A 12,709-nucleotide genomic window follows, 5' to 3' on the forward strand; every position below is an offset into this window, starting at 1 on the left:
TTCTTTGGCATTGCCTTTCTTTGGGATTGGAATGAAAACTCACCTTTTCCAGTCCTGTGGCCACTGCTGGGTTTTCCAAATTTGCTGGCATATTGAGTGCAGTACTTTCACAGCATCATCTTTTAGGATTTGAAATAGCTCAGCTGGAATTCCATCACCTCCACTAGTTTTGTTTGTAACCCACTTGACTTCACATTCAAGGATATCTGGCTGTAGGTGAGTGATCACGTCCATACTGTTTCTGTCCTTTATTATAAGTGCCCATCTTTGCATGAATATCTCTGATTTTTTTGAAGAGATCTCTAGTCTTTCCCATTCTATTGTTTTCCTCCATTTCTTTGTACTGATCACTTAGGAAGTCTTTCTTATCTCTCCTTGCTTTCTTTGGAACTCTGCATTCTAAGGGTATATCTTTCCTTTTCTCTTTTGCCTTTCACTTCTCTTCTTTCCTCAGCTATTTGTAAGTTATACATGTAACATCCATCTGTTTCAGATTCTTGAGTTATACATATACATATATCCATTCTGTTTCAGATTATTTTCCCGTATAGGTTATTAGAGTATTGAGAACAGTTCTCTGTGTTATACAGCAGGTCCTTGTTAGTTAGCTATGTTTTATATAGCAGTACTCTTGCCTGGAAAATCCCAGGGACAGAGGAGCCTGGTAGGCTGCAGTCCATGGGGTCGCGAAGAGTCGGACATGACTGAGTGACTTCACTTTCACTTTTCACTTTCATTCACTGGAGAAGGAAATGGCAACCCACTCCAGTGTTCTTGCCTGGAGAATCCCAGGGACAGAGGAGCCTGGTGGGCTGCCATCTATGGGGCCACACAGAGTCAGACACGACTGAAGCGACTCAGCAGCAGCAGCAGCAGTATATATGTTAATCCCAATATTCTATTTTTTTAATCCAAGAAGATATTCTAATGAATTTTGCTGTTGTTAAAGTATTGTTTTTCATGACAAGAAAAATCTTATCAAATTGAAATAATACACCCGATAACCCAGAGGATGCAAGGAAGAGGACTGAGAGATCCAGGGGCAGAAACTGTACTGCCATATCACAGGAAAGTCATGTAGCTTTCCTGAACCCCCAAATCTGGGAAAGTAACCTATCTGTCAACATAAGTGAGTCAAAAGTGATCATGCCTGTGATGTACAGTACCTAGTAAAAGGATAGATGTCTGTAGATGTAAGTAAAACTAAAAACAATTCCACTTGAAAGATAAAGTTCCTAAATCATACCAGAGTTGTTCTAAAGTGAGCTCTGACCCTCTGAAAACCTATAAAGTGCGGGCTACACTTTTGGTTCCATGGAACTCAAATTGTGGCAAATTTCTCATTAAGGAGAAAATAGGAAATGAATTTTTCCAAGACCTTTTTAGCTGACTCAGTGGCTAAGTAAAAATTGTACATCTTTTTTTCTTTTTTTTTTTTCAGAAAAATCTGAAAATTGTATTTCTTTTTCTTTTTTTGCAATTTCACATATGCTGGAAGTCATCAAACAAAAAAATATTTTAAAACAGCAAATCAAGGTGAAGCTGGTTTGATGAACAAAACAGATGAATGTTTAACCTTAGTTAATTTATATGGTTAAAAAAAAAAACCACTTATTTGAAAATTGTATTAAATTTGCTATCTTCTATGTATCTTATGGACTTCCCTGGTGGCTCAGATGATAAAGAGTCCACCTGCAATGCAGGAGACTTAGGTTCAACCCTTGGGTTTGGAAGGAAATGGCAACGCATTCCAATATTCTTGCCTAGAGAATTTCATGGATAGAGGAGCCTGGCGGACTACAGTCCGTGGGATCACAGTCAGACATGACTGAGCAACTTTCACTAATGTGTTTTAATTATAATAATATTTTTGAAATGCTGTGTATACTATCACACGTAACCAGTGCATACAATGCATATCTCCATTTTTCCTATTGAAACACAATGAGATGATCGATTAATTAACAGTCACTAATGGAAAAATCATCACACTGGAGTAAAAGCTTCACACATGAATTTGGGTGGGCAGGAAACAAAATATTTAGTCCATAACATGACCCAATAATTTTCCATTGTATGGAAATACTACATTTTGCTTATCATTTCATTAGTTGACAGGCATTTAGGTTGTTCCCACTTTTTGGTTATTTTGAATGACGCTACTATGAACACTTGTACACAAGTTGTGTGCGGATGCATGCTTTCAGTATACCCATGTGTCTTGGGTATACACCTAGGCATGGAACTGCTAGCTCATATAATGACTCTATGTTTAACCATTCAAGGAACTGCCAATCTGATTTCTCAATGGCTGTACCATTATATATATATATCAGATCAGATCAGATCAGTCGCTCAGTTGTGTCCGACTCTTTGTGACATATATATATATATATATATAATTATATATATATATTTTATATGTTGCTGTACCAGCAATATATTAAGACTCTGATTTCTCCAAATCTTCACCAATGCTTATTATTGTCTGTCTTTCTTATTATAACCATCCATCTTATTGGGTGTGAAGTAATATCTCATTGTGGTTTTGATTTTTATTTCCCTAATGACTAATAATATTGAATGTGCTTTCACGTGTTTATTGTCATTTTTCTTTTTCTTTTTTTTTTTTTTAGTGTTCTCACACATTAATTTTTTTTTCTTGGAGTATAGTTGATCTGGAGTACAGCAAGAAGGTCCAAATAGTCCATCCTAAAGGAAATCAATCCTGAACATTCATTGGAAGGACTGATGCTGAAGCTGAAACTCCAATACTTTGGCCACTGGATGCGAAGAACCTGACTCATTGGAAAAGACCCTGATACTGGGAAAGATTGAGGGCAGGAGGAGAAGGGGACGACAGAGGATGAGATGGTTGGATGGCATCACCAACTCAATGAACATGAGTTTGAGTAAACTCCAGGAGTTGGTGATGGACAGGGAAGCCTGGTTTGCTGCAGTCCATGGGGCCACAAAGAGTCGGACATGACTGAGTGAATTAACTGAACTGAAAGGAAAAATACACAAGAATACACAGAAGAACTGTACAAAAAAGGTCTTATTGACCTGGATAACCACGATAATGTGATACCTCACCTAGAGCCAGACGTCTTGGAGTGTAAGGTCAAGTGGGCCTTAGGAATTCTCACAATCAACAAAGCTAGTGGAGGTGATGGAACTCCAGCTGAGCTATTTCAAATCCTAAAAGATGATGCTTTTATAGTGCTGCACTCAATATGTCAGCAAACATGGAAAATTGAGCAGTGGCCACAAGCCTGGAAAAGGTCAGTTTTCATTTCAATCCCAAAGAAGAACAATGCCAAAGAATGTTCAAACTACCACACAATTGTACTCATTTCACATTAGCAAGATAATGCTCAAAATCCCTCAAGCTAGGCTTCAACAGTACATGAACTGAGAACTTCCAGATGTATAAGCTAAATTTAGTTAAGTCAGGAATCAGAGATCAAATTGCCAACATCCACTGGATCATAGACAAAGCAAGTAAATTCCAGAAAAACATCTGCTTCATTGATTATGTAAAGCCTTTGACTGTATGGAAAATTCTTCAAGAGATGGGAATATCAGACCACCTCACCTGCCTCCTGAGAAACTTGTATGTCAGTCAAGAAGCAACAGTTAGAACTAGATATGAAACAATGGACTGGTTCCAAATTATATTGTCACTCTGCTTATTTAACTTATGTACAGAGTATATCATGTGAAATGCCAGGCTGAATGAAGCTCAAGCTGGAATCAAGATTGCCAGGAGAAATATCAGTAACGTCAGATATGGAGATGACACCATTCTAATGGCAGAAAGTGAAGAAGAGCTAAAGAACCTCTTGATGAAAGTGAAAGAGGAGAGTGAAAATTTTGTCTTAAAACTGAACATTCAGAAAACTAAGATCATGGCATCTGGTCCCATCACTTTATGGCAAATAGATGGGGAAAAAATGGAAACAGTGACAGATTTCATTTTCTTGGGCCCCAAAATCACCGTGGACACTGACTGCAGCCATGAAATTAAGAAACAACTCTCCTGAAAATTATTTGTGTTGGAGTATTTTTGATTTATGAATTTCTACCAATTGAATTTTCATATGCCTCTCTGATTAAAAACTACTATAGATCATTCTCTCACCAGTCTTTAACCTTTCATCAAAAAGAAAAAAAAAATCTTCACACTCTCCCTTTCATGATTAACTTCACTTGTCTTTAATGGCTTTCAACAGTCTTTGGCCACCTGATGCGAAGAGCTGACTCATTTGAAAAGACTGTGATGCTGGGAAAGATTGAAGGCAGGAAGAAAAGGGGACAACAGAGGATGAGATGGTTGGATGGTATCACTGACTCAATAGACATGGGTTTGGGTGGAATTTGGGAGTTGGTGATGGACAGGGGGGCCTGGCGTGCTGCAGTTCATGGGATCCAAAGAGTCTGACATGACTGAGTGACTGAACTGAAGTGAACTGAACAGTCTTAATCCACAGTAGGATTTTGATACACTCTTCTGTACAACATATGTTTCTTGAGTGAATTTTCTGTTTTCCCAACTAGAGAATAAATGTTCCAACTAAAACCACTTGGTACAGTGTTGTATTTCCCATGATTGCTCAGCAAATATTTGCACCTAACTACCCATCTTAATAAGAGCTGTCAACAATTCTAAAGCTCTCTGTGTATGTGTCACTCAGTCTTGTCAGACTCTTTGCCACCATATGGACGGTAGCCTGCCTGTCTCCTCTGTCAATGGGATTTCTCAGGCAAGAATACTGTAGTGGGTTGCCATTTCCTCCTCCAGGGGATCTTCCTGACCCAGGGATCAAATCCACATCTCCTGCGTCTCCTCCATTGGCAGGTGGATTCTTTATCACTGTGCCACCTAGGAAGCCCCTAAAGCTCTCTACTAGTGGTTTTAATCCAGTTTTGATATATATTGTTCAGAAGTTGTTCATATTTCACCTAAATCCATCAATAAAGCATCTTCTTTTTCCATAGACAGCAGAAAGGAAGAATATTGTATCACAACAAAAATTATTCATAGTTCTAAGAACAAATAAATCATTATGCAATTCCTTTACTCTAATTTTAATTTTTACTTTATAAATTACTCTTTGTACTTTATTTTCAAGAAATATTTTTATTTAAAAAGTCTAAGAACTTATGTTATAATTAAATTACTAAAATAAATGCATATTCTGATATCTTGTGTTGATCATTTTCATTTGATTAGATTAATTGTGAACCATTAGAGCAGTACAGGACTTCTGGAATATATTAATAAATACTAGTCTACTCATGATTAATCTTTTGTTAAAACATACCTTTTTTTCTATAACTTCCAAAGTGTGAATCTTTGCCAAAAGCATTTCAAAGCGATAATCTTTTAATGAAGCAAGATCAAAATCACGTAAGAAGCTAATAGTTAACTGGTTGCTAATAGTTCTAGGTACTTAGTTTATAAAATCAAGACCTAGAAACACACCTAACTACAACTAAACTACTTCTATTTCAAACAATGGAACACTTTAGTTCAGTATTAAAAGTTACAAAAGTCATTTTATAAACTAAGTACCTAGAACTATTAGCAATCAGTTAACTAATTATTAGCTTCTTTTTTGATTCTCAAAAATAAAAATGTATTTTTGATATAAGCAAAAATTTTCAAGTGCTTTTTCAGAAATTCCCCATCTATTTTTTCACCTCCCTTAAACATACCTAGAATATCAATGACATTCTGGTGTCAACTCTCAAGGCATTGAAACATTTGATTCAGTTTTCAGTGTGATACACACTCAAGCATTTCGAAATCTTTTTAAAAAAATAGAAACCAAGAAAGAGATCTTTAAAATGAAATGATCTAGTTACCAAAAGATGCATTCCATCAGCTCATACAAAAAAAATATAGCTACCATATCTATGAAAGTAGAAAGAATGTGAAATTTCCTTATTTCATCTGCTAACATACCCATCTAGATAGATCATGAACCGAGAATTACAATAAAATATGCCCTTGTCTTGAACAACACTGTTTTGTTAATTATGTATTTTCATGCCTTGAAAAAAGAACTTATTTGGACTAATTCAAGGGTATCATATAAGAACCTTATAGCAAAAGTTTTTAATGAAAGTATACAAAACCTCCCTTGGTCCCATTATGACTGCAGAAGATAATTTTAAAGCCAAAATCTTAAAAGCCTTGAAATCCAGACTCAATATCCTATACCAATTGTAGTGCCAGTTTCCTTTCAACCACTCTCTTCAAAACAGAGATGAGTGTCATCAATCCCCACACCAGCAGAAACACAGAGCCCCCTGGAAGCAACGAAGACATTCCATCAACTCAAAGAATTTGTCCCCTCTTCTGAGAATAAATCATGCATCCTTTCATACATTCAACTGAATTTATTCATCTTGTCATTTCAGGATTCAAGAACGCCTCTTTCAAATTAAAGAAATGAATCAAGAAGAAGATTCTAATAAAGAATTCTTAAATGCTTACTAACAGTCTAACAATGATTTTAAAAGATTTCTTCAAAACATCAGTAAGAAACATAATCAGTACCATAATTCACAGAGCTTCTAAATTTAAAATCCACAGTGTTGTTTTATAAAGTTCTTCGATGGTGGTCAGATTTTACTATATCAGTGGAATCATTTGTAATAGGAAAGAAACACATTCATAAGTAAACCTAGTGGGACTTGATGAACTAATTTGTAGATAACAGGCCAACGCTTGCTTTTAAGATTAAAGGATATTTTTGCGGTCATGACAATGCCAAACATCATTCTTTGGGAGACCAAAAAGTTGCATATACTGGTTACAAATGTATTAAAACCTGTAGACCAATGGGATGTTTATGTGTTTTAATTCAAAATGCACTCTAAGAGTTATTCTCAATCAGGTTTTAAAACAAACCCTGGAACTAGCACTATTACAATAATAAAGACAATTGAATTTTCAAAATGTTCTCAGTTGTTAAATGTGAGTTGCCTTCACCCTAAGTGCCTTGTGAAATTCTTAACAGCAGATATCAGGTTTAAAAGGTTGTTTCACTCAACACATACCAAGGAGGTGCCACTCCTGGTTCCTGAAAGAGGAGTGCGAGGAAAAAAAAAAAAAAATCTTACAAATATGTACTGACTGTAAAAAGCTTGCCATACAATTGCAAATCAAATAAGAGCAACATCAAAACTAGTGGGGTTTTTGTTTCCTCTTACCTTTCTCCTTTACGTAAAAAATAAAGCCAAGTGAGCAAATAAAGACACACCCACATTGCTAGTATATAATAAAGTGGATTATTCCATGTGGGAAACACGATAGCAATTCAACATTAACTTCCCTCAAGGATTTTCTGCCCCTGACCTCTGTGCATAAAATGGCATGTCAAATAATCGCACCACAGAAAAGGTGAGGAAACAAAAAACCTACTTGTCTCTTAAGTAAACGATAATTTGGACCACCTCAGCAGTTAACACACACTACAAAGAGAAGCATAAGATGTGGTTTAGCGAGAATTCAAAAGGTATGAGGAAATGAAACAAAAGCCTCTATGAGTCAATGTCCTCAAATACAATACAATGATCCCCACATCTGCATCTCTGGAAAAATGATACGGCAAGTGTGTGCAAAATAAAATGACTTGAGGCATCCTTAACAAAGAAAGATGTGCTCACCTCCATAGATCCAGGAAGTGTGGCATCCTTTCCTTCATCCTCGTGGGGCTCCAGAGATCTTAGCTCAAAGAGTGGAACCCAAGTCCTGCCTGCAAGTCCTCACCAAGAGCCATTGCACCCTGAGCACAGTGGGTGGGCTGGTGATCAGAGAACTAAGGATGTGATGGATCAGACACTTGAGAGGAAAAGCTATGATAAACACAAGACATTGCTGGGCTCCAACCAGCACAGAACAGCTATGATGAACAGCGGGGAAAACGATGACAGTTCAGATAACTTGGTCACCAACCCCCGGCAAAAGCCAAGTAGCTGACTGACATGATAATTTGTCAAAAATGAATGTGCACAGTTATTGTGTCAACTACAAGTAAATTTGGCATGATGCTGTTCCCTTACTGCCCTGTCTCCCCATCCACCTAACTGCACAAGGTAAATTCAGAGTGATTTAGTAAGAAGTTAAGAAAACACATTTCCAACAACTGAGAATTCCCTGAAGCAATCTGATTTTGTGCCATTCTTTGGCACAAAAATGGAAATACAACCTGACAAACTTAATATGTTTGAAAACCCAAGAAACACTGCAAAACATGCAAAAGCCAGGCCTTATATTTTTATAATGTATTAAATAACCATATCATGCTCACAGGAGAAAATAAAACAGACACGCAAAAAGCAGGCATCAAAACGCAAACTGGGGAGGAAAAATAAGCAGAGTAAACAAAACGTGATTAAACCAAACTTTTGTCATGTAGACTCTTCCTTATGCATACATATTCAGAGAGTATGATATTTTATATAAACACAGAATATTATATTTTTATACTATGGTTTATATACATAATAAAGTATCAGACTTTATTATATTCCAAGGGATCTTCCCAACCCAAGGATCAAACCCAGGTCTTCCACTTTGTAGGCGGATTCTTTACCAGCTAAGCTACCAGGGAAGCCCAAGAATACTTGAGTGGGTATCCTATACCTTCTCCAGCAGACCACCCCAACCTAGGAATCGAACCGGGGTCTCCTGCATTGCAAGCAGATTCTTTACCAGCTGAGCTACCAGGGAAACCATTATATTTTATGTAAACATAGAGTATTATATTTTTATACTATTGTTTACATACACAATAATGTATCAGACATTTAAGTTATTTCAATTTTGCAATATGATGAATAGTACAGAGCAGACAGATGGGATGAAAGTTACTAAACAAAATAATGCAAAAATGTAGAAAAATATGAAGTGAACAAAAGAAGTTTTCCAAAACACATGAGAGGTTAACAAAATTGATGAATCAGAAAATTCTAATGATTGAAGAGCTTCGCTTTTAACCAAATTGTCATTTAAACCTGTTTATCTACTTGCTTTGAACCCAAATATTTTTAATCAACACATGTGCTATGAAGAGTTTGGTGTGTATCAGTATGGGCTTTTTACATAGATCTGTTACATAAATGGTGGTTAAAGATTAGACTAGTGTACTCATCTCCCAAGGCTGCTATAAAAATTTACCATAAACTTAGTAGCTGAAAGAGACAGAATGCTATTCTCTCACAGCTCTAGAGGCTGGAAGTCTGCACTCCCCCAGAGGCTCCAGGGGAGGCCATCCCTTGCCTTTTCTGCCTTCTTGCCAGCATCCCTTGGTTTGCGGCCCCATCACTCCAATATCACTGTCTCCCTTGAGAAACTTCAGTTCTGCTCTTGACTGGTTAGATCTGCTTCCCTTCAGATAAGCCAGGAGAGCCCATATCAAAGATCCTTAATCACACCTACAAAGACCCTCTATTCAGAAACAATAACATTTACATGTTTTAGTTATTAAGATCTGATACCCTGGCAGGGAACACTTTTCAGTCTACTATACCTAGTAGATTCTTAGAAATTCTAGAAATCTACCTAGTAGATTTATAGAAATTCTTCTAAAACTGTCTTGAATTTGACCTACTTTTTCTTATTGGAACTACATTAGTCCCCATTTTCTATATCTATACTAATTATGCAAATCATGGGTCTCTTCTTTAAATGGCTTTGCTACTGTCCCATTTGAAAATATCATAGGATCACCTCCCCACCTGAAATAAATTCTTCTTGACTCTACTTCCTGTTCATTGCTTGGTCTTCCTGCACCTCCATCTGTGAGGTAAGACTTTGAGAACCATCCTTTTTCATATTGCTCACATCCAATTGACCCCTGGGCATTGTTGTTGCTTTTTTCAGTTCAGTTCAGTCGCTCAGTCGTGTCCGACTCTTTGCGACCCCATGAATTGCAGCACGCCAGGCCTCCCTGTCCATCACCAACTCCCAGAGTTCACTCAGACTCACACCCATTGAGTCAGTGATGCCATCCAGCCATCTCATCCTCTGTCGTCCCCTTCTCCTCCTGCCCCCAATCCCTCCCAGCATCAGAGTCTTTTCCAATGAGTCAACTCTTCGCATGCGGTGGCCAAAGTTCTGGAGTTTCAGCTTTAGCATTACTCCTTCCAAAGAAATCCCAGGGCTGATCTCCTTCAGAATGGACTGGTTGGATCTCCTTGTAGTCTAAGGGACTCTGAAGAGTCTTCTCCAACACCACAGTTCAAAAGCATCAATTCTTTGGTGCTCAGCCTTCTTCACAGTCCAACTCTCACATCCATACATGACCACTGGAAAAACCATAGCCTTGACTAGCCGGACCTTTGTTGGCAAAGTAATGTCTCTGCTTTTGAATATGCTATCTAGGTTGGTCATAACTTTCCTTCCAAGGAGTAAGCGTCTTTTAATTTCATGGCTGCAGTCACCATCTGCAGTGATTCCGGAGCCCAAAAAATTAAGTCTGACACTGTTTCCACTGTTTCCCCATCTATTTCCCATGAAGTGATGGGACCGTATGCCATGATCTTTGTTTTCTGAATGTTGAGCTTTCAGCCAACTTTTTCACTCTCCACTTTCCCTTTCATCAAGAGGCTTTTTAGTTCCTCTTCACTTTCTGCCATAAAGGTGGTGTCATCTGCATATCTGAGTTTCATTTCAAAGTAGATGCCCTGTCCTCTTCCTGACTCTGAATGTCCCTGTTTCAGTGGGAGGTGGGGCTGCAGGGCTCAGCTGGCCTCCTGCCATGCTTTGCCCTCTGCCTCAGCCCACTTCCCATTCTCATTTCTGCTGTTGGAGTGACATTCCTAAAATGTCACTGAACACCTTGCTTCCCTCCTTAGAACCCTGACAACTCTCAGATTCAAGTCCAAATAGCACAGACATACAAGACACGTTTTAATTTGGCCTCTACCTACCCCCGCAACCTCATTTATTATTTCTATCCCATCCCCTCCATCTGTTCTAAGCAGTCAACTAATGCCAGTTTTCTCATGTTTTGGAACATGTTACAGGTTGCTGCCTTAGGAGGCCAAACAACTGCTGCTAAGTCGCTTCAGTCATGTCTGACTCTGTGGGACCCCATGGACTGCAGCCAACCAGACTTCTCCGTCCATGGGATTCTCCAGGCAAGAACACTGGAGTGGGTTGCCATTTCCTTCTCCAATGCATGAAAGTGGAAAGTGAATGTGAAGTCGCTCAGTCGTGTCCAACTCTTAGCAACCCCATGGATTGCAGCCTACCAGGCTCCTCCATCCATGGGATTTTCCAGGCAACAGTACTGGAGTGGGGTGCCATTGCCTTCTCCCGGCCAAACAACTAGACAACTCTTATTCCTCCTCCAGAATTTGGCCAAGAGAGCATCTTGTTTACTCTTTAAATAGATAAATTTTATACAGTAGTATGTGAATCATATCTCAATAAATGGTTATTAAAATAAGAATACATCCTTTTCAGTGATGTCCCATTTAGTATCATATACATCTCTGCCAACTTTGCAAGCCTCCTCCATCCCCACCTTGCATCTCACTCCAGAACATTTTATACAATGTTTTTGCTTATTGGTACATCTGACTCCTTGAGGGCACAACCATGACAAATTCATCTTCATTTCCTCCTCAATTAATATAATGTCTGGCACAAAGCAGACAGTAGATGCTTATTGAATGAATGACCAAAAGATTATAATTCTTAAACACAGTGATACACAGTTGAAACAAATGCTAATAAATCCAGCAAGCGGTAGAACTGAGTTTGTTACCTGGATTGAAGTTAACTGAGAATCATTTGCCACTCAGAAAGTAAATTACCCTTAGGACTAAAGTACTCTTATGTGAAATGAATCGCCAGTCCAGGTTTGATGCATGATACAGGGTGCTCGGGGCTGGTGCACTGAGATGACCCAGAGGGATGGGATGGGGAGGGAGGTGGGGGGGGGTTCAGGGTGGGGAACACATGTACACCCGTGGCAGATTCATGTCAACATATGGCAAAACCAATACAATATTGTAAAGTAATTAGCCTCCAATTAAAATAAATAAATTTAAAAATAAATAAATAAATAAAGTACTCTTAGGATTGATCAATACCAGCCTTTAAGTTTCAAAGAACAGGCCTGTGCATGCAGTTGTACTTTAAAGAAATATCATTTCCCAGTAAAATACATCCTTTATCCTCAATTTTAATTGTAAGAGTTAATGTTCACATTTATCAATGTTTGCAGGGATGAATCACCATCCTGCTTCTACAAGCTGTGTTTAATTAGCTTTAAAGCGTTTATATAAGCTCTCTGTCCTTCCTACTTAAGCACCACTAATCTTCTTGGCTGCCACATTTATAGAACAAATAGAGTGAACACATTCCTTTTAGTGGGGCCAAATATCTTCATCACAAATACTTAAAACCAGATCACACACAACAGAGGAGTCTTCATTTCTTTGCATCACAAAATCTAATACAATTTTTTTTCCTGTTTTTCAAAGCTTTTTCACACATGAAAAAATATCTGATCTTTGGTAAAGATCAATCTTCATGGGATATATTTCTAAAAACCAAAGTTTCAGTGACTGGCAAAATAAGAGAAAAACATAATGATATACACTCTTAATTGGAAGAGAATACAGACCAGAAGAATTATATCCAGAAAACATGGGCAAACTTTAGATATTTAATCTTCTAATT

General features: G+C 37.9%; 1 protein-coding gene across 2 annotated transcripts in view; it reads right to left on the reverse strand.

Moving 5' to 3' along the window:
• The window catches only part of COL21A1 (collagen type XXI alpha 1 chain), a 231,890-nt gene that overhangs the window by 36,449 nt on the left and 182,732 nt on the right, over positions 1-12,709 (reverse strand). The window lies entirely within an intron of this gene.

This window comes from Bos mutus, chromosome 23 (genome assembly GCF_027580195.1).
Source record: "Bos mutus isolate GX-2022 chromosome 23, NWIPB_WYAK_1.1, whole genome shotgun sequence".
In the NCBI taxonomy this organism is placed as follows: domain Eukaryota; kingdom Metazoa; phylum Chordata; class Mammalia; order Artiodactyla; family Bovidae; genus Bos; species Bos mutus.